The sequence below is a fragment of the Misgurnus anguillicaudatus genome, chromosome 14 (assembly GCF_027580225.2).
Source record: "Misgurnus anguillicaudatus chromosome 14, ASM2758022v2, whole genome shotgun sequence".
NCBI classification, from domain to species: domain Eukaryota; kingdom Metazoa; phylum Chordata; class Actinopteri; order Cypriniformes; family Cobitidae; genus Misgurnus; species Misgurnus anguillicaudatus.
In genome coordinates this window covers 11,204,985-11,231,983 of record NC_073350.2, presented here as the reverse complement: position 1 = coordinate 11,231,983, position 26,999 = coordinate 11,204,985, and the positions used below count along the sequence as shown (strand labels likewise).

The 26,999-nt window shown below is 37.2% G+C and overlaps 1 protein-coding gene and 1 long non-coding RNA gene across 4 annotated transcripts in view; one reads left to right on the top strand and one right to left on the bottom strand.

The window, feature by feature from the left end:
* LOC129427603 (bis(5'-adenosyl)-triphosphatase) overlaps positions 1 to 26,999 on the bottom strand; it is a 433,001-nt gene that overhangs the window by 384,101 nt on the left and 21,901 nt on the right. Inside the window, exon 3 of one of the 3 annotated variants that reach the window (XM_055184195.2) lies at positions 14,512 to 14,572. The exons of the other annotated variants lie outside the window; for them this stretch is intronic. The gene's annotated coding sequence lies outside the window, so the exon portion shown is untranslated. The remainder of the gene's footprint in view (positions 1 to 14,511; positions 14,573 to 26,999) is intronic. 3 annotated transcript variants of the gene reach the window in all.
* Positions 9,921 to 12,538, top strand: LOC129416535 (uncharacterized). The gene is made up of 3 exons (XR_012373157.1): positions 9,921 to 10,667; positions 11,083 to 11,136; positions 11,500 to 12,538. It is a non-coding gene; the product is annotated as an uncharacterized lncRNA (long non-coding RNA).

Genomic DNA, 26,999 nt, shown 5'->3' with positions numbered 1-26,999 from the left:
ACCTAATTCATCTCTCAATAAAATCACTCTCTGCTCTTGACTAAAGAACTGTTGTACTTCATACGAATGCGTGTATATTTAATTCATACAGTAAAGACTGTGAAGTGTTTTATTTTCAGTACTTTTTACAGACATAAGCCTTTTTAAAGGCATATTACATTTCTCTTTGCAAGAATAAATATTTGTTGTGCTTATTTATTTGATTCTCTATTAAAGCAATAATATACCTAATTACTGCAAGTAATATAACAAAGGCTACATCTGTGGTATTACTTTATCTAGAAAAAAAGTTAAAAGTTACAGTCATCAAAGAGCTTGCATATCAGCTGGAAAAATCGGCATTGGTATCGGCCGATCACGAAGACAACAAATCGGTGATCGGTATCGACCTGCAAAAATCCTGATCGGAGCATCCCTAATAACCATATGTAAATTAAATCTTCCTACCTTATTTTCCTGGACAGGACCGTCACCAAAGAACGTTCTCAACCATTAACTGTGAACAATTAAATTGCCTTCCATGATTTCTCGATCATTGTGCACGCCAAGCTGTGCTGCAGAGTTTCTCGCTGATGATTGGTAATAGTTGATAAATTAAACTTTTCCCAAAACCTGTCGGGAGTGGGGCAAAAACATAATCTCCATTCAAAATGTTTAACAAACACTCTTCTTGTTCGAGCTTAAGTTGGCAAGTGCCGGTTCTACACAACAGAGCGAATAGCTTTCTGTGCCTCCATGTCCACAACAAACTAAAACGTCTACGTCACGGCTCTGAGCCCGCCCTCTGTTCGTTGATTGGACGGCCGTCTCGAGGCCAGAGGAAAATGGTTATAATGGGAGCTATCTCAGACTGAGTACAGAAGCGTAATGAAATTTATCGAAAGTGCAAAGTCAGGTAGTCAGGCTAGTCACCTTAGGGGCTCGGTAAAATGCTGAGCGCTGGCTTTTAGCGCAAAAAAAACAGTTGCTGGCTTTACAGTTGCTGGCTTTTTTGAAAAACGCCATGCATCCATTGGAAACAATTGAAAATATACAATGGAGTAAAAGCTTTGGTGTGCACGCCCCCTTAAAGTTCTAGTCAATCTACGGGTTATATAATGCTGTAACGCATCCTGAAGTTTGCCTCCCCCTACGGTTTTTCAGTATTAAAGTAAATCGGTTTTAAATGTCAGAAGTTCCTGTCGGGACGAAAGTAAAACTTATTTTGAGAATTTATATTATGCTTAATTTCATTTTCATAGTGTACATACTGTAGAATGTATTTTTACTGGATTTTTTTTTTTTACTGTCAGGTTGCTTTTAAACATTTGATGAAACTGAAATTTAAAATAAAAAGGTAATATTATTTTTGGCAAAGAAAGAGGAAAAATGTGTTTGCAATTACATATGAACAAGAACATAGTCATGAATATTACACAAAAATATATCTTGTATTGTTGTGTTACTTTAGACCCACCCAGGGTTTTCCGCAGCACTTTCCAGTTCGGGCGGCCCGCCTAACCTGGGAAACCCTACCGCCTTAACTAAAAAAAAAAATTGCTGCACAAAAGGCCATCAAGTGCTTCTCGGAGAATAGAGCAGACGCGCTTCACACAGCGAGCGGGCACGCATGCCCCACGGGCGAAATGAGAAAGACGTGGTCCGATTCATCACTGTCTGGATAGCTGATAAAACGCATAAGTGGACTTATGTTTTGGGTTTATTTTAGCCTGTTATTGTATTAGTCTATAGTTCTTGCAAATTTAAAGTAAATTAGCTTGTGATTTTGTTGTTTGAACAACTTGCTAGCTAGGATTCACGTGTCTGTTGTTTTGATATAATTGTTGAGCGCTCTTGCTCATGTTATTTATTTTTATATGTTATGCATTATTTACATGCTACAGTAGTTAGACTTCTTTAAGATAATGTAATTAATAGTGGGAAATAATCAGTTTTTACAGTTTTTGCGTTATCTATCATCGTTCGCCAGACGTTCTACAACATCTGCTTCAGTTTGTGTTTATTAACCTTTTAGTTTCACTTCACCACGCAGCTATTCCTGTTAAGAGGTAAAAACATTGAATTCATTAATAATCTAGTATGTGTTCATTTTCTGTCATAGTTTCTTCAAAATTAAGTTTTGAGTGTTTTAAATAAAAAACATTTTAATTTATCATAATGCGTACGCCCCGCCCTCTATGATTGCCACGTCCCCAGCCCCATCCATCCACCCGCCCAACCCTACCACCTTAACTAACACATTTTCTGCTGGAAACCCTGCCACCTGTGTGTTACTTTCTCACTGCTGACAGAGTCAAAAGTAACGATGTGCAACTTATGTTGAAAGTGAAATTATACCGAAGTTGTTTTACATTTGTACAAAATACCATCTGGTAAAAATATATCTTAAACATTATCTTGAAAAATTATTGTTTTTTTAAATACTTTCGCCCCCACAGTATATGCCAGCAAAAGTGTGAAGTTGAAAGCAAAAGCAGGACTTAAATATTGTATTTAATTTTTATAAAAGCAGAACAGAAGTTGAACTAGCGAAACAGAAGGATAAACTATAATAAAAAGGCAGTAGAAGATCTGTGTGTTTCCATCAAGGTTGCAAAAACTATATTTGCTTAAACCCATACGTGTTGCTGATGGGAAATCAGACAGTATATCTATCCTGACCCGGAGATCAGATTTCCCCCCTCTGCTGGTTCTGAATGGTATGGGAGTAGAGACAGCAGTGTGTTTGTGTAACATACGGCAAATTCAGAGCACCATCTGACTCCTTCTGTTCACCGACTGACCTCCAGACAAGAGAAAAACCTTCACTTTTACTTCTGTTGGACTTCTAGACTCATTCTGGCTGTTTGCTGTATTCTGAGGGGGCAAAACAATGAATGACTCACAATAATTTAAGCTGTAAAAACAGGCATTTGCTTCAAATAAATAAACAAATAAAAAAATCATCGCTCCTTGAAAAACACTAAAACAAACTCTCTCCTGTCTTGGTTTAAGTGATACAGTACAATACACGTTTCAGCTTTAACACACTGCACCGTCAGTCTGTTTCCTCTATACGTTTACTAATTCTGTCACTCTCTGAACGTGTGTGACAACAAAAAAACTGAAGACTGCACATGTAATGAGCGGGAAATGGAAGCGGTGTAGAATTAAATTGCAAAACGTTTATTGAAAACAACAAGCCAAACAATCCAAATCAGCAGGCCATGAAACGTAGCTGAAGGGCAAGTACATCTAGTAAACCACAAACCAGTTCAACTAGGCTAAAAGACAGTAATCCAATGAAACAGGCACAATGGTCGTAACAAGGAACATGGACATGAACAATAAACAGTGAACAACACCACACTAAGCACGCAGATAAACTACAAACAATACGTCACATCCCAGCGTTTAAAACCACACACTGTGACAGTACGCACCGAAATTAGACAAAGTAACTATTCATCAACCGTTAAGAGCGTATTATGAATATGGGTAGCATGAATGAAATTCGGACTTACTACATTCATGTTTGAGCAGACTTTATAGGCAGCGTAAAAGAATTCAGCTTGAAAAACAGAGCGCCTTTGTGGTAACTAATCCCATATTTGAAAACTACAACGCTAATTTTTCCAGCCCAGTCTCACGAAATTTCGTTATATAGTCACGTATTTTTGTATTCTTTTTTCGTGCTATTAACACGAATTTTTGCGTTTTTTCGTGATCGTATAACAATTTCCTGTTTTCGTGTGATTATCACGTATTGGTTACTCAACTGTTTTGTCCTATTTTCTTACCATTGTCGCTTCGGGTTAGATTTACATCAAATGACATCCCTAACCAAACCCAACTCTAACCCTAACGCCAGGCGACATATAAAAAAATAAATCAGAAAAAATATTATAAACCAATATATAAAGTGACATTCTAATGCAAGCACCAAATCTAACCCTAAACCGAAGCGACAATGGTTTAAAAATAAGAAAAAGCAGTTGAGTAACCAATACGTGATAATCACACGAAAAACAGGAATTCGTTATACGATCACGAAAAAACGGGAAAATTCGTGATAATAGCACGGAAAAAGAATAAAAAAAATGTGACTATCACGAAACAAATTTTTCACTAGAAATGCCATTAAAAAGTGTAAAAAGTGAAAATATCAGTCCAGAAAAATGCGATTATGCGATCGCATGATTCAATGCATAATCAGCCAAAGTCTGCATATTTATACGGGGGCGGCATTTTTTAAATACGCCGCACTTTCGCCGCATAAGTTGGATATTTCTGCTCGCATGATGAAGGGCTTGCATGATTTCATAATCCCTGCATTTTCGTAGCAAAAAGTCATATATATAGTACACTGTATATGCAAATTTTTTTAACTTTCTGCTATATATATATATGTATATAGCAGAAAGTTGAAAAATTTTGCATTTACTTCACACATGCGCAGCCATGTCCCCTGTTGTCATGGGAATGTTAGTAAGTGACAATTACGCGACGTGAACATTAAAGAGATGCTGCAAAAACTGCAAACAGTTTTTCCAACTTCATGCAGTTTTTGCAAGTTCCCGTAATTTCATCGCATAAAATTGCATAAATATCCCGCATATTCCATCACATTTTTTAAGAAAATGTGCCGCAAGATCAAGGATTTTTGTCCGCAACATTCACAAAAAAAACTGGAAGGACTAAAATATAACTATTTACACTACATTTGTGCTCCAGTTGCTACATGGCTGCCATTTTATTTTTTTCGAACTTGACCAAGCTCGACCAATCACATTCTCAGTGCAAATTATTGTAGGGTTTAAGACATGCTTTTTTGGTGGTTAAATAATAGCGCAAATACTTGCAAATCGATGAGCGTAAAGCTTAGTAACTCACGCTGCGCGATTCATTTAAAGAGCCACTATTTTTCATTATTTTACATGTCTTTTGGTGTGTAATTATGTGTTAACAATCTGCAAAATAACAAATCCCAAAGTCTACAACGATTTTTCATACACAGCGTTTAAAACATCGTTAAAGTGCACATATTTCCTAGTGAATCTGACAAAAGGTGCTCTTTACATTGGTTTTTGCTTCAGTTTTTTTATAAATTGGGTAAGTGGAAAATAGCAGTATTACAGATTACAGTAAAAACTTGTCAGGAAAGTGTCAGTAGCAGGGAAATGTTTCCTCCTAAGTGACAAGATAACTCGTCAATGGTGAGGAAAAAATGTAATATTTTCCTATAAATTTAGTGTCTGAAAGGGAAAAAATGCATATGCATAGGGTTAGTCACAAAAACAACTGTGTCCAGGCCTTTTCGGCTAATTAACGACAGTAGCTTAAAGAGGCGTTACTAAGCTGTTAGTAAATCTGTCACTAAGTTTTATTTAAAAAAGGGTGAAAGAGCTGATCAAACATTTTGATGTCATGAGCTGAAAACATGTCACTTAGATTTACATTTATGCATTTGGCAGAGACTTTTATCTAAAACAACTTACAGTGCATTATACTCTACATTTTCATGAGCATGTGCATTCGAGCCTATGACTTTGGCATAGCTCTACCAATTCAGCTACAGGAAAGTAGTCACAGTTCTATCATTATTTACTCACAATAATGTTATTTCTAAACCCTTTACGAAGGAACAGTACAGGTCACTATTATGATTAATGGAGCTTTCACGCTTTAAAAATGGTGCAAAAACACCATGAAAGCACCAAAAAAGATTTCGCTTTCAGGTTACAATAAGCCCTTTTTCTTCTGGATTTATATTTTGCCTCCCTCCACCTGCATCCTGATTTTAATGCTAAATGACTTAAGTAGAAAAGCTCCATAAACCTTTTAGTGAATGTCCCCTCTTATAGCGAGCACATTGAAAGTCACCTCAGATCAGAGTAAAATTTCATTGTGGTTCGGAGGGGCGAGAGGATTACCATGCTGTTTTTATGGAGCCTCTGTATAAGGTAGTTAAACAGATCGCTAAACCCACACACTCGAGGCAGTCATGCCGTAATCTTACTTTACGCGCCCTGTGACCTTGCAGCTGTTAATAATAGTCGAAGCAATAATGCGGAGATGACTTGATTCAAATGTAAAACAACAACACTTGAAACGACAAACAATGCGGCACATTTAAATGACAAGAATAAAGGTGACAAAACTGTTGTGCTGACTAACTGACAACTTCTATCACGTTACAACAAGCACCGAGGTGTAAAAATGCTAAAATTACGAAACGGACCCCACGGTGTGACAGGCAGAGTAAAAAAAATCGAACAAACTGTAACAGGATTGTAAAAATGGAGGTGGAGAGAGATGATATGTTGTTCCCCTGCTGTCACCGATCGGGGTCTATTTCAAACCTCGGCAGGGCCACTGATGGATCCAAAGGGCTGCTGGGTTAAAAGACAGCACAAATAAATCACAGCCGGACAGAACAATGGTGCATTTTACATCTACAGAAATACACATTACTCTTGACTCAATTTAAAGCATGAGGAACACTTCTACTTATGTCCTCAATTTGTAGGAAGGAGGCTGTGATAGCAGCGCAAAGGTTAAGGGTTCGATCCCAAGGAACACATACTGATACAGTGTATAGCATGAATGCATTGTAAGTCACATTAAATAAAGCATCTTCCAAATGCATAAATATAAATGTAATATAAGCCAAATTGTTCTTGCTTCACTATTTATTCTTTTCGCACACATGTTGGTTATTTATGGATGTGACAACCTAAATCTACTTTCAGATTCACTTCTATGACAACTGCATTTAGAGTAAATCAACGCATCGTGTGTCTAATTGCGTTAGAAACGCAAAGGTCATGGGGTCAATCTGCATCTTTAAATTCATTTTAGTCTGTTAAACGTTGATACGGCAATCAGAGCACATATTGTGTAACAAATGCATCTTTAACAATTTTAAGACAAAAGAACTTGAAATATACATTTCTGTTAATCCCTAGCTCTCTCTTCTAGGTGTTTTTTATTTGTGCTATTAAAAAATAAAAGATATTTAGCCTGTTTGTGCGTTGAATGTGTGTCAGACAGCTAATTTTCAGCTAATTTACACAAATATGAAAATATTTTTTAAAAAAAGCTGATCTGTATGTTTTCATTGATACGTGACGTATTGGTCACTCAACATGTTGGTTTTCTCTCACAAAGTAGGACTGCACAATTTTTTTTCTTTTATTTCTTTTTTAGATCACACAGATCTAGATTATACATAAATGAGATTTTTTTTTCAAATGATTACGATTCACTTGGATGTGCAGTGTTTCCCTGTATTCAGATGCTGCATTCACATTAATTTACTTTACAACAATCCAAGATGCTAAACTTGGTCACAGTCACACAATGTAAGACCGTTTGTTTCTCTTCTCTCTCGTCCTCCTTTGTGGGATGACGTGTAACAAGGCTGTAGACCTAAACACGTAGTCAGTTCTGACAAGAGAGAATACAGCTACAGCCAAATATCGCAAGGTACACTGTAAAAATATTTGCTGTCTTAATTGTTTGTTAAATCAACTCAGATTTACAAGTCATGTCAACAAGAGAGGAGTTCCTACAACTTATAAAAATAGTTGAAAAAAGTCAAACTTCACTTGATAAGTTATAACAACTCACCTGTACTTATAACAATTAATCTCTAGTAAAGAAATAATAGTAATTCAAAAAAAAAAAAAATTAAGGCAGCAAATAATTTTTTACAGTGTATTGGGTTTAGGGTTAGGTTTGAGGGTAGGATTAAGATGAAAATCAGCAGTTCATTCTGTCTAGATCAGATACAGCGTTGGCCTAAATCCCATGAAATATTGGGTTTAAGGGTAGGATTAGGATAAAAATAACCCTCATCAGGCAATATTTCACAATATTTTGGCCGTAGCTATATCCCTTCTAGCCGCAACCCACACAGTCAGTTTACTTAGTAGATTTGAAGCAGCAATTTTCACACAATTTTTTTATTTATTTAATTCTTTATATGAATGTTAAAGGAATAGTCTACTCATTTTCAATATTAAAATATGTTATTACCTTAACTAAGAACTGTTGAATCATCCCTCTATCATCTGTGTGTGTGCACGTAAGCGCTGGAGCGCGCTGCGACGCTACGATAGCATTTAGCTTAGCCCCATTCATTCAATGGCATCATTTAGAGACAAAGTTAGAAGTGACCAAACACATCAACGTTTTTCCTATTTAAGACGAGTAGTTATACGAGCAAGTTTAGTGGTACAAAATAAAACATAGCGCTTTTCTAAGCGGATTTAAAAGAGGAACTATATTTTATGGCGTAATAGCACTTTTGGGAGTACTTCGACTCGCCTGAAAAGTCCGCTCCCCTTCTCACTCTCATAATGGGAGAGGGAGGGTGTTACTGCGCCGAGTCCAAGTACTCCCAAAAGTGCCACCACGCCACAAAACATAGTTCCTCTTTTAAATCCGCTTAGAAAAGCGCTATGTTTTATTTTGTACCACCAAACTTGCTCATATAACTACTCGTCTTAAATAGGAAAAACGTTGATGTGTTTGGTCACTTCTAACTTTATCTCTAAATGGTACCATTGAATGAATGGGGCTAAGCTAAATGCTATCGTAGCGTCGCAGCGCGCTCCAGCGCTTACGTGCACGCACACAGATGATAGAGGGATGTGTCAACAATTCTTAGTTAAGGTAATAACATATTTTAATATTGAAAATGAGTAGACTATTCCTTTAACATTATATTGTTTATGTTAAACAGCTTACAGATTTTAAGTTACTTATCTTAGGGGGTCTAAAATAAGGAAAGGAGATTGTTTTGAGACTGTTAAGTCCAGCGTTTTATTATAACTGAAAGTCCTGTGTAGCACAAATTTTACTTGAGTGCAATAAATGTTTTTGTTGAAATAAATCGTGTAAGAGAATCATGATGTCATTCCCAATGGAGAAAAAACATGATTCACATTTTAGCAATCGTGCAGCCCCATTAACAAGACATATTAACCCACTGTCATTTGGATTACTTCAATGATGGATGTGGATTTTTGGAGCCTCAACATGTTAAGCCCCATAAAAGACAACATGAAGGCATTAACACACAAAATGAAGAGTTTGATTCTTAAAAAAATAGTTACCACCAAAATCAGTATTATAACAGGTCAGTATTAAAAAGTAAATTCTTTATTTAACGCAAAATCTAATATCCGCCATGTTATTCTGTCATTTTTTCTCCCTTTTTTGAAACCGCAACAAATGCCAGTACTCCTCCTCTGCAGAATGCAATAAATCCACTCAACAAATCACAACGCACCATTCCACGCATTGTAAACAATAATGGTGGTGCGTTGAATTCACACAGAATCCTAGTTTTCTTATCTACTTTGTACTTCGTGATCAACAAACAAACAAAAACAAAATAGTAATTTTGATGGCATTAATAAACCCGTGGTGGTTTTCTGTGGCGGGGAAGAAATGTAAGCCATCAAAGTCAAATAATTTACGTGAGAGGCACTCGGGCAAAGGAAAAATGTCGGCTGTTGTTTGTTCTCACACGACAGCATCAAGCTTCTGTCATGCTAACACACTGACCCATTGGTATCTTATGAAAAACTTTCCATTATTTTACTCAGTCAACAGAAATCGAGCAGGACCAAAACATGTTGGCTGCGTTCGAAAACTCAAGGCAGTGACTTGTTGCCTCCCTGCCTCATGAGGAAATGACTTTGAAGTGTGTCCGAAAGTCTTTCTCTAAGCTGCCTTCATGCCTACAAAGGCAGCTTGTTTGAAATATAAACCAAGAGCGCCTCTGTGATAACAAATCACATATTTGAAAACTACAATACTAACTCCTCGCTAGAAATGCAATTAAAAGGTGTAAAAAGTGAACATCTACCTTCACTCTAAAAATGGCTGGGTTATTTTTTAACCCAAAATGCTGGGTTGAGTCTGTTGGGTTGTTGTGCTGGGTTATTTTTTTACATTTTAAACACTTTTTTGGTAGTTTCAGTTTTCTAGGTGTTGGGTTAAAACTGCTGGGTTATTATGTTGGGTTGTTTGAAGAGGCTCATGTGCTTCGCGCCCTTGATGTTTGAATGTGCTCAGCAACGGTCCACGTGAAAGGACACTGGAAGCAGTTGTTTCAAGGTAAGTTTATATGTTTTTGTGAACATTTCATGAATATAAACAAGATTATAACATTTTGCGAGACAGCAATGTGTTAATTTATAGAGACTAAGACGACGGGTGTAATTTGGAGGAATGACGACTGTTACCTCAGATCGCCATTTACACAAATTGACTCGAATAATCGTTCTAAGATGTTTGATATGGCATATTAATAAAATAGATGTTACAAAATCCCCATCTCACGTTTGATTACGTTAAGTTAACTCATGACAATTTCTGTAAGCCTTTAACAAAGCGAGTCAAACCCGGTACCGAGTCGACCTCCGCAACCCCACTTCGGCTTCTTGTGTCACACACGCGCAGTTTTCCCTTTCCCAGCTTAACAAGCGATAGCGACGCTGTTAAATTAAATTTAGCGACAAACGAGTTGCTTTCTTGTCATTCGATATGTAAAGACAGACCGCGAGGCGCGGGCACATGTTAACCGCCGGCGGAGGATCACGGAGCCGGCGTCTACGCTGTCTGTCTGAGGCAGGGACAGAAGCAGCACATTCACTTCACCGTCGGTACGGCAGGTAACGCGTCGATAAATTAAAACGAAACCGCGTTTCCAAGAACCGGTGTCTTATATGTATGCGTGTTCCTCTCTTTTAAAATGAAACAATAATTTAAGTGTTTGGACATGAACTTGAAAACATAAACGTATTTGTCACCAAGACGGAGGCTGCGTGGAAGTGACTATCGGTTAACAAACATGTACATGTGTATGTGTATGAACATGTAACATGTATATGTGTTATATGAAATTAGATGTGTTATTGAGTCGTATTTAGTTACTATTTTATATTCATTTCATAATATTTTTGGGTTGTCTTCTGTGATTTCAAATTTAAATTGACCAACCCTCTGATCTGTGGCTGATACTGTATCAGAGATGTTATGTTTTTAGCAGAGATTATATGTGATGTTGTTTTCCAATTCTTTTTTTAGAGTGTGCAGAGTTTTTATGTCCATCCATTGATGAGGCTTGCACAACTTCATCCAGTAAGTATAACATTTAATAATTCCTATTTAAAATATATTGAGAATGTCTTAATTATCTGCTACATTTTAGTTCTGCAGTACTTTATTCTTTATAGTCAGGTCCTCCTATTTGTCAGTCTGTGTGGCCTTTGTTGTTGGCACAACAGTTAAAGGAGTGTAACACCAAAGTCTTATGCAAACTGACAAAAGGCCATTGCATTTTTGGAAAAAAAATCTCACACGTGGTGGTAATGCAGCCAGGGATGCAAAAGAAAGCCTTATAATTTTTATAAAATGTATAATTCACTTGGCCCACATGGTTTTCTGAATACTTAAATCTGATCATTCAGTTCAGACCACTAAAAGTTTTTTCCTCTTTTGTAGATTGCAACAAATGTGGTGGAATTTCTTCTCTGGACAGAATCCTCGAAACCCTTTCCTTTCGTCCTGGCCATGGGAAACATGCAGCAGATCTCTCAATCTTTTTTCTCAATCAGTCTCTCTGAATACGGAAGTGACTTAAACTGCAATTCGGCCAAGATGGCGACGGCACGCACCGCCTACTTTAAGCTTCAAAAATGCTCTTCACAAACGAATAGGTGACGTCACGGACACTACTTGCATATTTTTTACAGTCTCTGGTTAAAAGGCATTTTAAGTGCTTGAAAATAAATACCCCAGGCAATGTGCTTCTATGGGAATTCCTGTAGTCTGTCGTTTTTCAAATGGATGAATCCTCTCCTGTTCGATTCCTTTGTACATCTTTGTTCGCGACGAGTAACTTTAATAAATGAAGTATTTTTAGTCAAATACATTCCATTCTGTGAAACTTAAAACATTCGTTCTGTAAAAAAAACTTTACACATCTATGAATGATTTTACTTTTAATTTAACAATTACATTGTTTCTTTTCTTACACTGCTGTAGTTTTGTTTATGTACATTTCAGTATTTCATATATTGTAAAATTACAAATTCTGTCTTAAATTCAAACGAATTAATTCAACCTGTTACATTGTTACTTCAATGTGCATAATTTATGATATTTTATAAATATATTTATACTTGGGTCAGTAAGCAGTCCTTTAAATGATTTTGCAACTTACAACTGTAAAAATGTAAGAGTTTGTAGTTATTTTGCAGTCAAATAAACATTTATTTGCTGTTAACAATGGTCTTGATTTACAATAAAGCACATGATAAAAATAACCCAGCAAGAATAACCCAAAACCCAGAATATTAATCCCATAAATGGTTAAAATGACTACATGTTGGGTTTTCTCAACAACCCAACCTGCTGGGTTAAAATGTGTTACCCAACGTGTTGGGTTACTTTAACCCAGCATGTGTTCTGTCCAATATTTACCCAGCGCTGGGTTGCCAATTGGGTTGTTTTTAACCCAACCATTTTTAGAGTGTAATGTTTATTTAATCAGTGGATACCACTAGTCAACTAAATGAATATAACATATTTGCTGCTGTTGTAATTACTTTATAGCATTAACAATACGACCTGTTGAATTCATTTTGGGAGTGATGACTAATTGAAAATAGTTGAGAGGCTGTCATATGTCGATCAACTTACTTTGTTACTTAAAGAATAACTTTTATATTCATTCAATAGATTTATTGCATTTTGCTGAAAAAATCAGTTTTTATAATAAATATTTGAAAATGAAATTAGGATTTTTTTATGTTATAACCTAAATATGTTATATAAAAGTTTGTAACAGAAAATAGTGTTTTTCATCTTATCACTTTATTGGTATAGAAAACACATTTTTAGCAAAATTAATCTAAATGGATTTATTGCTTTTTTGAACAAAACTCTTTAAATAGATGTTGTTCAACTGAAGAAAGTCACACTGTAAAAACAAATGTTCGTTCAACTTGAAAAAGTTAGTTACCTGGTTGAGTCAAATCAACTTAAAAATATTGACACAATATTTTTACATAACATTTTTTGTTATAAGTTGAATTAACCCACATTTTAAGGCAACCAGGTAACTAAGTTAAACCAACAAATGTATTTTTACAGTGCATATACATCTGGGATGGCATTAGGATGAGTAAATTATGAATTTTCATATTTAAATGAACTATGACTTTAAGACCCGTAAGTCATTCAGATGATCGAGCAACTATTAATTTTTTTAAATCTTGTTAATGTTGCAGATATTTTGCAACCTCAACCGCACATGAGCATAGAGAGCGATTTTAACACCACCTGAACACACCAAACTCTCACATCCAAGGGACTCGTGACTGCAACCAAAATTTCTAGTGCGAAAATAACTTTAAATTATACCAGTTTAATCACTGCAAAAAAAAAATTCTTGCTCTCTTTCTTCTTTTAAGCTTTAGTGACTAAATAATACAACAGGGATCAATACGTTTGTGCAAAATAATTGGTATTTAAAAAACGCTGATGCACATCAAGATCTGATGTGTTTACATTAAAAACAGGCTGGGTTATTTTCAACCCAGCATTTTGCAAATAAGACATGAACCCAACGTTAACCTATGGTTATTTTAACCCATTGCTGGTTATATACAAACATTTTCTAGGTTAATTTAACCCAACTGCCAGGTTTACCCCTTTTCACCACACGTTGGGTTGAAGATAACCCAACATTTGTGTGTGTGAAAGAATTGGGGACGTGCACATGTACTTAACTGTTAAGTTTCATTGCAATTATAAAATATAAATAAATAAATACCTCAAATGCTGTATTTTACAAAGAAAAACTAATCGTTTAATTTAAATCGGCAAACAAAGCGGAGTCATTTGTAAAATTGTATAATTATGTGAAGTGCGCGGCATCCAAAACACTACAATTAGTCGTGTATGGGCGGAGCAAATGAGAATAACACAACTTATCCAGACCAAACAACAAAACAATTAGCGTGGGTGGCAAATAATAGCTTATATACTTGTGACAAATTATCAATATTTATAATAAAACCACAACTAACGCTCAACTGAAGGTCAACAATAAAAAACCTTAAATACTCCGCACAGTGCTGCTAATGCACGAATGCGTCCGACCACACAGCAAACATCACACGTAACGAAATGATGAAAAGGGTGAATCATTTTATAACGCTGAGAAGGGCTAATTGTACATTTTCAGGGTAACGCAAGTCTAACAACATCTCCAAAGTGTGATATTACAATTTATGTTCTGACATATGAGGGTGGGGGGGATCAACCACGTGTGATGTGTCTTTTTGAACAATCTGGTTCTTCACATCACATTAAGGGTGTGATTTATGTGAAAATACAGGAGTGCCTTCCGGGAAAAAGCAGAGTATGAAATGACACCTGCCTGGGCTGATTAGAGCCTTCATCCCAGGATACACGCACACACACGCATGCTCTTTAAAGCAGACCTACCTCTTTCTAGTACAAAGGCCATAAATAATCCACTTCACATTCACTGCCGGAAAGCATGAGCCTGCAAACCGTAGAAGAGACATCTTTAGTACGCTGGACGATCTTTTACACACCACTTCTTGCTTTACAGCATGTACGAACATTTTCCCAGAATTTCCCGTTCAGTCATTAGGCCGTATGAATGAGCTCAACCTGGGATCTGGTTCGAGCGCTTATTCTTCAAAAAAAACTAAAATCAAGGTGCTAAATATTAAAATAATAATATTACATTATAGTTAATCTTCCCATGATGCAATAGACAGGCGTGATGTCGTGATATTTGACCTTGCATGATGCGCACCGAGACGCCTGCAGAAAGCTTCACAGGAACATCTAATAACTCCAAGAGTGATGGGACATCAACTAACAAAGCCCAGACGAAGTCATTCGTCTCAATAAGCTACTTCGGGAACCACTGCTCGCTGTTTAAGTGCTAAGTGGGCATATCTGTATCACGTACCAGAAGCAAAAAAAAGCCGGGGTATTGAATTCCTCATTAAGAGCAGGAGATTAAAAAAGTCTGTGGGTCTGTGACTGGAAATGCACAGGCGAGACGCATTGAGAAAGGCAATATGATAATACGCAGCAAGGCTATTGTCTCTATATAGCTTCAGTTAAAGGAAATCATCTTTTATTGCCGTTAATTCATTTACAGTAGTGTGCTAGGGTGGTCTGGATGGTTGCTAACTGGTCCGAGTCGAACTACCCCACCCTAAAAAGACTCATTGGTTATGTCTACATAGACAAAACTTAGTCAATCTGACTGAAGGTTACTACAATACAGTTTACATGCACCCTAAACATTGCAATCTGATTAAAACATTTGTTACGTCGGTGCTTGCGCACAAGCCAGGGTTGCCAGATTTTCGTATGAAAACCATAAAAATTGACATTAAAAACTACCCCAAAAGCATCCCACTGACTATTCACAGCTCAAATGCCAATAACTAATTAAATTTTCATCTTTAACCTGCAGAAAAAAAACAACTCGCGGAAACAAATAGATGACCTGGCAACGCCATGTGATCTCTTGTCGAGTTCATGCTTTAAATGTGAATATACAATGTCAAAGTTGAGTTGGAGAAAGTTGTTCAAGAACTTTTTAGATACAGGCAATAAAAATTAAATTTTTGAAAGGCAAGATGCTATTTTATTGCTTGATGTAGCCTAATGTTGTGAAATGTACACATGAATGCTGCAGAATGTACAGCGCGTGACCCCATTACCTTAATCCGTGTTGCTATTGCCTGGCTATTGCGTGTTCTGCGCATGTGCACAAGGTAATTTTTATATCCGATTAAGAAAATACTACAATTGACCTATGGCTATGCCACGCCCCCAAACGCAATGAGCCAGTCACAGTGTGCATAGCTAACCCAATACACTCGGACATTCTCTGTTTCCACGTCTATTGAAATGCATTGCAATTAGTCAGTTTTCATTCATGTTTATATTTTATGTCATTTTAATTTAAAATTTTCAAACGGTGCGCATGGGGTACATGCAACTCCGACACTAGGTATCCCGAAGAGGCTGGGCGACGTTGTGCATTTTTACCCTTTCCCGAGCCACATCTCAACCGAGATAACGTTAAGTGTCTTCTCTGGATTAAATTATGCAGTAGACCACAATACCAACTAAACGTGGACACATTTAAACAAGGATGTCTACATCTGTTCTAAGCTAAGTCAACAACGTATTTGAACGTTATCTTTAACATCTCTAACATAACGTGAGCCTAACATTACAAAACGTTAACGTTAGCTTCTAGCTGCGTTGTACATCATGTCACTTAGCTTCATTAATGCATCTGTAAATAACTTAAATAACAAATGTTATTTGTAATAGCAATGTTGTACTGAATGATTCATGTAAATACTGTAGCACCAAACTAACGGAGAGATACTCTTGGTAAAGATGGTAAAAAGGCTTGTCCTGGAAACAGATGCAACTTAGACATATTTATATTTAATTTCATGATGGCAACAATATGCGGTTATTGCGTTTACACTACGACCTGTACATTTTTGCCTGGAGCTGAAGCTTTTCATCGACCTTCTCAACAATAAAATGATTTATATAACCCTCCAATGCATATTTAAGGCCGTTTAGGTAACTTCGAGATGATATATAGTCTTTCTGTTCCCAAAAATCATCAAATGTTGATTGTTTGTCTGAGTGAGTGGAGGGGCGTGGCTTAACCATAGATCAATTTACGTGTTTCAAGGTTTCCCGCAGCACTTTTCAGTTCGGGTGGCCCGCCTAAGCTGGGAACAGTGTTGTTTTTGTCAACGATGACGATACCGAAATGATTTCGTTGACACACATATTTTTTATGACGCCAACGCGACGATGACTAGCTAAAAATGTCTCTAAGGTGACGAAAACATGACGAGACGCTTTCGAGTTTTCGTTGACGAAACGAGACGGAACGAAAATGATTATAAGTCTGAGGTTCATAATGCATGTCATTTCTGCCCATTTTGCTTGAAATCTGTCTGTTTTTAGCTCAAAAGTATCAGCAATGCTTCCGCTTTCTATCCTTGTTTTGGGTCAACACAGTCTCAATCACGCTCACGCCCACCACCCGGCTGCCGCCATGCCGCGCATGCGCACAAGATTTCAAACAACAACAACAACACACCTGCGGCTGTGGCGAGTTCGAAGGACCGTAGCGGTGACGCCAATAAACGGAAACGACAAGATGATTTATGGACATACTTTCAGTATAATCCATCAGACAGAAAAACGGAATGCATATTGGGAGACGACGGTTAATGTGGCCACAAACTAGGTGGGAAGAATACCACCAATCTCAAGCGGCACCTGAAGGCTCATCACGCTAATATTTTTTAAAGGTAACTAACAAGTCACGCTGTTAACATATCATATACATTCAATTTTACTCGACAATCGGCTTGTGACACATTTCATGGTAAGCTTAAGGTTTTACATGTATCTGCTTGTCAAACCTAAGCCCATTTCCAATACTTTTTGTGGTGTATTTAAATAAGGCAAGGCACGCGTTTCTCAACTTTATAAGCGAGGTCTCAGCGTAACACACAAACTCAACATGATGGTATATTAGGCTAAACTTTTTTCTTCATAACTTTTTGTTATGACATGCGCAGAAGGCACACCGACTAAAACAACGGCAAGCCCTCAGGGACAACCTTAATGCACATTTTAATTGTATTAAATACATCACACTTTTTAACCTAAATTCATTGGTTAAAAAATAATTTTTTACTAAAATTGACTTAAACTAGACTAAAACCTTTTTGCGTTTTCGTCGACTAAAACTTGACTAAAACTATAAATTTTACAAGTGACTAAAATGTGACTAAAACTAAAAACATTTTCGTCCAAAAGACTAAGACTAAAACGAAAACTAAAAGGGCTGCCAAAAACAACACTGGCTGGGAACCCCTACCGCCTTAACTAGGTCATTCAAAAAAATATATAATAAATTTGCTGCACAAAAAGCCGTCAAGTGCATCTCGGAGAATATCGCGGACCCTCTTCGCACCGCGAGCGGGCACACGCGCCACACGGCCGATATGAGAAAGACGTTGTCCGGACCATCAATGTCTGGAGGATGACTAGCCGGTTTAAAAAAAACATCTCGGAGAATAACGCGAACACTTCACACCGTGAGGGTGCATGCGCGCCACACGGCTGAAATGAGATAAAGACGTTGTCCGTCATGTCTTGAGGATAGCCAGTTGATAAAACGTGTGTCCGTGAGAACTGTAAGTGGACTTATGTTTTGGGTTTATTTACTTTTCACTAGGAGCACAGTGGCCCCCAACTCAAATTTTAGGGGCGCAACCAGAAAATTTAGGAGCACACACTGTAAATCAACATGCTAACCAAATATTCACATTTCTACTAATTTCCACTGTACTACTAATAAATACTTTCATGATAGATGCAGAAAGTACAATGTGCTGTTTCAAATTCAGTGTCACATCACAAAATAAAAGGTCAAATTTACTGGTCGCATAATGTGCGACTGGATGTAAAATTCAGTGGCACACTCTCAAATTTTGGTGGAAAAATGCCACCATTTGGGGGCAGTCTGGAGCCCTGATTTAAGCCTGCTATTGTATTAGTCTATAGTTCTTGCAAATTTAAAGTTGGCTGGTGATTTTGTTGTTTGAACAACCTGCTAGCTAGGTTTCACATGCCTGTTGATTAGATATAATTGTTGAGCGCTCTTGCTCACGTTATTTATGTGCATTATTTACACGCTACAGTAGTTACACTCTTTTACGATAATGTAATTAATAGTGGGAAATAATCAGTTTTTACAATTTTGGCACTATTTATCATCGTTGGACAGACGTTCTACAACATCTGCTTTAGTTTGTGTTTATTAACCCTTTAGTTTCACTTCACCACGCAGCTATTCCCATTAGAGGTAAAAACATTTAATTCTTTAATAATCTAGTATGTGTTCATTTTCTCTCATAGTTTCCTCAAAATTAAGTTTTATTTGAGTGTTTTAAATAAAAATATTTTAATTTTCATCATAACGCATATGTCCGCCCCTATGATTGTCGGTGTTCAAATCACTAATTTTTAGTATTAGTGACAGTAAAGATTGCCTTATCAATGCCATCAAAGATTCACTCAACACTCTCAGCTATATAACATAAATATTTGTATCTACAATGACAGATTCTCTCAGATAGCCATGTTGTTTTTATATTTTCAGACGTTGTAATGAATATCCTTTCCTGATCATACATAATCAAATCTGTATTTTCTCACAGAGTCCCTGTAGAGCCCGAAGATGCTACACAGCTGTGAAAAACACCATTTCATACTGTAGTTATGAATTCCTCCAAGTAAATCCATTACAGATATCAAGCTACGACTTCCTCTCCATTATATTGACTGTGGTCCATTGGCCTGTGCGCACTAATCCATTTCCTGAGTCAAGTTACTAAATACACACATTATCATCAGACAAAGGTTATTGATTAAAGCGGAGCGACCGCTGGTATTCCGAAACAGAAGGACGCTCTCTTTACACTTTGTGTAATTACCTTTACTCTCTAATTGAGGGAGAAGCTGAGAATATGCCGGACAAAGCACGGAATCAATATCGGAACGTTTAAAAGAAGTTTGAGCTCAATTTGGTGCCGGAAGAGAAAAAAATTGAGGGATTAGGGGGAATTGTGGCAGAAATATGAGCTGCTGAGACGATGATGGTGTAACACTGTTAGTCAGCAGAGATCTCAGCTTTACAGAGCAGACAAAGTCGCTTATTAGCAGAGCCACATGACGCTATGATATATTTTCTGCAATGATTGTGAGGGAAAAAGATGTGACGGAAAATGGATTTAAATATGGTATACGCTCTAAAAAAAATGCTGGGTTGCTTTCAATCAATGGTTGAGTAAAATATAACCAACCATGACCAAACCATGGGTTGAAACAATCCAGCCTGATTCATTTAAACCCAGTGATTGCATTTGTCCATATTTTACACAACCAGGGGTTGAAACAACCCTGTCCAATTTATTACGATATACCTTTTTATTAATTGCTAATATTTTAATATGTTCATATCAGGCGTTTAAAGAATTGTGACCCTGGCTGTGAAAACTATGGAAGGTTTTTATCTGACAATTTTAAATTAATTAGTGAAAAAATAGAAAATTAAAACCAGATTACCCATTTCATTAGAAAACTGAGCAAAATTAAAAAATTAAATAAAACACTTTTTTTAGTTATATTATAGGGGCATTTATACCTTTATTTGTATAGTAGCCTATAATAGAGAGCTGACAGGAAAGTGTTGGGTGGAGATAGGGGAGCAGGATCGACAAGGGACCGCAGAAACCGGAATCTAACTTGGGTCACTTTAACTACAAGGCTATTGGTGCTGATTTCTCATTTACAAGGTGATAATGCATCTTCCCTGTCAAATTGAAAAATAAAATGCAATTGATTATTTGACCTTTTATTTTCACTACATTTCCGAGGCAAATCTGCTTATATTAAAATTAAAATGCAAATGTACAAAAATTTACATATTTTTAAAATGTTCTTTTTTAATGCTCACACAATAATAAGAACAAAAATCTTATTAAAATGTAAGGTTTACTTTTCATTTTATGTTCTCTCCTATTTCATTTCCAAAGTTAACTTGTATGCAAATTCTATGTTAATCAGTGGGTGGGGATTACTTGCTCACATAACGGAGAGTGTCTAAGGCAGTGTTGGCAACATTTCTGCTAGGCTAATGCTACGTACACACCAAACGTGGCGCATCACGTTACTCGCTCTAGATTACTCGCAGGATTTAACTTCATGTCATGCTAATTTTTTACTCGAGTTGAATATTTTTAACTTGGGCGAACGCGTCGCCCATATTGCGTCATTCGCATTGCCCCATGCGAGGACGCATCTGAAAGCGTCTTTGCATTGACTTTGTATGTAATCTACTACCGCAAATCGTTGAACTCTCGTCTGGTGTGAACCCACAGTCAGGGTGTGTTCACACAGCAAAATTTCAGGAGTGGCAACCGTATTTACTTACAGGTGCGAGTCTGGAAATGTCCTGTTCACACAGCAAATTACAGACACAAACAGAACACTGTCTGTATGAACGAGCAACCGAACTCAGACCCGTATGTTATTCGCACGCAGCTCCTGTAACCATGGTGACGGACGTAAATATAAAAAAGTATTATTTTTGCAATGGACAAAACTTTATGTAATTAAAGGAACAGTATGTAGGATTGTGGCCAAAACTGGTACTGCAATCACCCAACTGGTGGCCAATACACAAAATGACAACATAAACATCAGTTGAGGGCTGCAACTCCACTTTTTAAATGACAATATCCTGGCCATACCACTATTGTCAGTGTTATAAGTATTTGAAATGAAAATGATTTCGTAATGTCTAGTGACATATCAGGGCCATTTTATGATTAATTGATATAAATTTCTGACATACTGTTCCTTTAACAAAAACAGCTGGTGTATGTAACGCTTACCACTGTGCAGAGAGAACGAGAACTGTGCGAGAGATCCATATTTAAAGTTTTAATCTGCAAAATGAATTATCACAAAATCGGTGTCAGTAACTGCACGTTTTACCGAAGCAGGTATATCCAATACAAAAGTAAACCCAATGACAAGGTGATATTGATGTCTTGTGAAGCAAATCGAAACGTTTTTGCAAGAAACTGAACTTTATTTACAACATTAGGAAGTGCACTTACGCTCCTGCTCTGTAGGTGGCACTGAGAGGATGTTTGGCCAGGCCAACCGCAGGCAAAACCAGCCTCTCAGCGCCACCTATAGAGCGAGGAGCGTGAAGTGCACTTCATAGGTGTTAGTGACACCAGCAGGGGGTGCTTACCCTGTGGACTGTGTGGGTCCTAACACCCCAGTATAGTGATGGGGACAATATACTGTCAAAAAAGCACTGTCCTTCGGATGAGACGTTAAACCGAGGTCCTGACTCTCTGTGGTCATGAAAAATCCCAGGATGTCCTTCGAAAAAGAGTAGGGGTGTGCCCCAGCATCCTGGCCAAACTTGCCCATTGGCCTACTAATCATCCCTCATACTAATTGGCTATCTCTCTCTGTCTCCTCTCCACTAATAAGCTGGTGTGTGGTGGGCGTTCTGGCGCAATATGGCTGCCGTCGCATCATCCAGGTGGATGCTGCACATTGGTGGTGGTTGAGGAGATTCCCCCATTCATATGTAAAGCGCTTTGAGTACTGAGAAAAGCGCTATATAAATGTAACAAATTATTATTACGAATTATATGTTGCCAAGGTTCTGCGTTAACGCTAATAATGTTGTAAATAAGTATTATGGTATTATGGTATCGTGTGAACGCAGCCTTAGTGACATTTAGAAACCATTTAGCGATTGTTTTGAACAGAAAGCTACTTAAGACAAAACTAGCAACCACTTGGATGAACCTTAGCTTTACATCTGTACACATTCTTGGTCACCCGAACCAAACCACGACTGTCTATGACACACTTAAATAGAAAACAGCTAAAGTCATTTATTTGTGATTTACTACAAATTTACCATTTTATGTTATCTACATAAAATCATCCGACATAATGTAAAGAACATCCTGTGGACATATAACCTTGATATATTTAAAGGATTATTCCACTTTCATAAAAAATCCAGAAAATTTGTTTTAGTCGAGAAGAAATGCAGTTTTTTAAGGAAAACATTCCAGAATTTTTCCATATAATGGACTTTATTGGACCTCAACAGTTCACAGTTTAAAAGCATTTTAAAATTGCAGTTTCAACGCAGCTTCAAAGGACTCTAAACGAGGCATCAGGGTCTTATCTAGCGAAACAATCATCATTTTTACCCACAACTTCTCATCTTGCACTAGCCGTGTGATGCACCAGCGCAACCTTACGTATTACGTAATCACATCGAAAGGTGATGCATTAAATAAGTGAAAGACACACTTTTTAAACAATAAACTGACACAAAGACGTAACTAGTATCATTCCACATACAACAACGTCTCTCTTTCCCACACTTGTAAACACTGGAGCGGTAGTTTTGCGTGACCTTTCGACGTGAATACGTAATACGTTAGGTTGCGCTGTTGTGTCACATGGCTAGTGCAAGATGAGAAGTTGTGGTTTAAAAGTACTTTTTTTGGCGAAAATTATGATCGTTTCGCTAGATAAGACCCTAGTGCCTCTTTGGGATTGTTTATAGCCCTTTAAAGCAGCATTAAAAACTGTAAACTTTTTGAGTCCACTAAATGGAGAAAATCTTATTTTTTTCTCAAAGACTCAAGTGAGACCTAAACATATTGGATAACATGGCTATATAAGGCCATGTCAAAGATTGAAATCAATGCGTAAATCACACTTTGATGATTATGAGACTACTGTTTACCCAGAAAGGAAAACTGTCATTTAGTCACCTGAAGATTTAAGATACGACAAAATCATCAAGGAGCAAGTTTAAGTCTGTTCCACTCATAAAGCTATTTACATTAAAACAACCCAGCATATGTACCAGCATTTTTAGAGTATAGGTTGGACATGAATGTGTGGATGCTCATACAGAGCAGGAGAGAAGCATGCATCTTTTGAGTAGTTAACACATTCACTTCACAGCAGCTGAATTTGTTATTTTTATAATATGTGATTCTAGTGTTTTATTAAAGCGTGAAATCCCATTCATTTATCCACAATGACTAAACCCAGCTACACCATTCAATAACCACTGCCTTGCGCTTTCCCTCATGGTAAGGATCAATGTAACGTAGTGAGTGCATGTGTGTGTTTTTATATGAGAAAAATATCTGGCCCGATAGAGCACAGATGGCAAGTGGACTCGTGTACCCTTTGGATCCATCTGGCTGCTTTTTCAGGTAGATAGCAAAACACTGCCACAAAAGCAGACCCACATCAAAGAAAGAAACAATATGGCCGCTCATGAAAGGCGGGCAGTGATTTAACTTAAGCCACGGTCAAGAGGGAATACTTCCTTCTGTTTCCCAGCCAAGACGTCTGTGTTCTCAACCGCACACAGATGAATGAAAGCGAGAGAGCGACACAAAGAGGAAAAATATTGCGAAAAGCAATCGGGACACGCAGAGAGAAAACGAACGAGAAAAACATGAACAAAGAAAGGAAAAGGAGAGCGCAATACTTTGAGATTTCGGCATAAGAGAACCCTAGAAATCCGAAGAGGGTGAGATTACAGTACGCTTCGCCGTTTGCGTCTACACAGGAGGCCCTTTTGATCATCGTAAGCAAAACTATACCACCATAAAACATGGCTCTAACCTGATCCTCAAAATTCAATATATTTTACTCAATCTACAGCGCTCACAATCGACCATGGAGGAAATGGATAACGGAGGGGCAAATTTTACAGGCCATCTGGGATTCGGAGAGGAAATGTTGTGAGACGGAAGTCTAATTTAATACATGTCACAAAAAGATTGGCGACGAGACTTCACATTATCTCACTATAGTGCCATTAATGACATATGTCATAACACGCGCAATAACTTGAGATTTACAGACTGCGAGCGGATGAGGAGGATGTCAAAACCGAGTCTTCAAATGCAAGAGGACGTGTTACCTGTCATTTAACAGATGCGTTTCCACAAAAAAAAAACTCGCTAATTGCAAAGACGGTGACAGCCTTGAGCAACCTGGGATTAAGTGTTATGCTTGAAGGTAAATTGAAAAAAAGTCAATATTTAAATATGGCACTTACATTTAAGGAAGGAATAATTGACGACAGGCCGTTGAATTATTTGAAAATAATGCACACTGGGACCACAGACATTGCCCTAGTGGTTATTTTAAGACATTTGACTGGTCAGGTGTACGTTTATTGAAAAATAATGCATACCCATGGAACATTTCTCAACCAATCAGAAAAAAGCATTTAATAGCCCAGTGGTATAATATGGCATATAATTTAAATTCTTGTTGGTAGTCCAAATCATAAATCACATTTAAATATGAAAATAACATTAAAGTCACCATGAAACGAAAGTACCGATTGTCTTATTTTCCCCAAGTGAAACAGCTTCTGAAATGAAAAAAGGCAGGGCTGGACGAACTTGAACTCATTCATCGAGAACTGATTGGATCGTTTGAGGTTGCAGTCATGTTGCTGTTTGCTAGTCGCTGCAATCTTTTCCCGGACTCCGGCCACCTGCTATACCATAGACCGGTGTCATGAGCAATTCTGTCCCCCTAGGACCCCGAATGGTACCTAGCAATAATGCCTGGTCAAAATTTATCAGTGCGACATCTCGTCTGCGTTAGCGCTTAGCAAGCTAATTACGTTGTACAAAAAAGAAATATAATTTTTTTTATAAAATAATAGTTAACAAAAAATATGATACTAATTTTCATGTTGTAGATACGTCAGTAGATTTGTGTGATCATCTGCTTTACAAAAACAATACTTTTATTTTTGTAAATTATTAACATACCTTACGAAATGTAGTTTTTTTTATAGTAAAAGTAGTAATCATGGCTTATAAATGATCATTTTAATGTGTGATTCAACTATGTAATAATCATGTTTTGTATAAGTAATTTATTAACTTTACACAGTACAAAAGTGGAAAGGGTATAGTATATAATATCTAAATAATAAAATGACACAAGCAATGTGTAGATCTCTCACCTATAGCCTCATTTATATACTACTACATGAAACATTATTTAACTGACATCAATTGTAATTTAAAAAAGTTCTATCTACATAAATCATAAAGCGATTTTGTAGGAATTGTAATAAGGCGCTAAAAAAATACCGATAAGGAGTTTTTTCAGCCAATGGAATCACGCGGGGGTCCTAAGGGGACAAAATTGCCAGGGGGGACCGAATTGCTCATGTCACCGGAAGTAATGAGAGATCGTTTCGAGAAGGGGAGGAGATTTGCTTTCGAGGGTACATCATTTGTATTTTAAATAATGAAGCTCACAGATAAGCAATTTGTAAAAAATACAACTATATTGCAAAACAAATGACAAATTATTGCAATTTAATTGAGACTTTAACAGACCGGCGCTATGTCTGAAACCCCACCCTCGTTCACTCATTCACTATTCCCTATATAGCAAATAACAAATGAGTCCACTATATTGGAGAAGAAGAAATGAAAATGAGAGCGATTTCGGACACTGATGTAAATACCATGAGTCAGAGAGCTGTCGCAGAGATTTGTCAAACTCTTACACCTGTGTGGCTTTATTGATTGTAATGTGAAACAGTAAACCTGGATTAATCAGTTTGTCCAATAATGGCAGACAGGAAACAAGGAGCTGGCTGAAGTTCAGGAAGTAGTGCAGCTGGGCATAAAGCCTATTATCATTTTCACGTTTAGCACCACGTTGTTTAATAGCAAATGCATTTGCGCCCACTTTTGCGCCCATGGGCGCTCTGGTCTGAAAACGAGGTGTGTTCAAGTGCATTGTTGGCGCGTTGCTATTTTTGAGGCAACTAAAACAGACTACGCCATTGACCAACAAAAACCTGCTCTAAAGTCAATGGCGCAATATGTTTTTTGTTATTTAAAGAACGCAGTAAATTATGCGCCTATATAAACTTTTAAATATGAAAGACATTCAATCCTTTCATAAAATATTATTATTGAGTCTCTTGGACATAAATGAGGACTAATTATGAGACGGTAAAAGGCTCAAACAGCTGCTTCACCTGTAGCCTGGTAAGTAAATAAATGCTTTGCTTTATACAAATGCATCTATTTTTAAATGTTTTTAAATGCTACCTTACAGATTTATTGTATATGATGACTCTGTACCTGTGGATATGGTGAGATGAAAAACATTTTAAGTAATGCTTTGTAAAAATCCCATGGCACTGTCCGAGTGCTGAAACGCTTCGGCTCTCCGCGCGTTTGTAAAATCTCTCTCTTGTTTGTATTTTT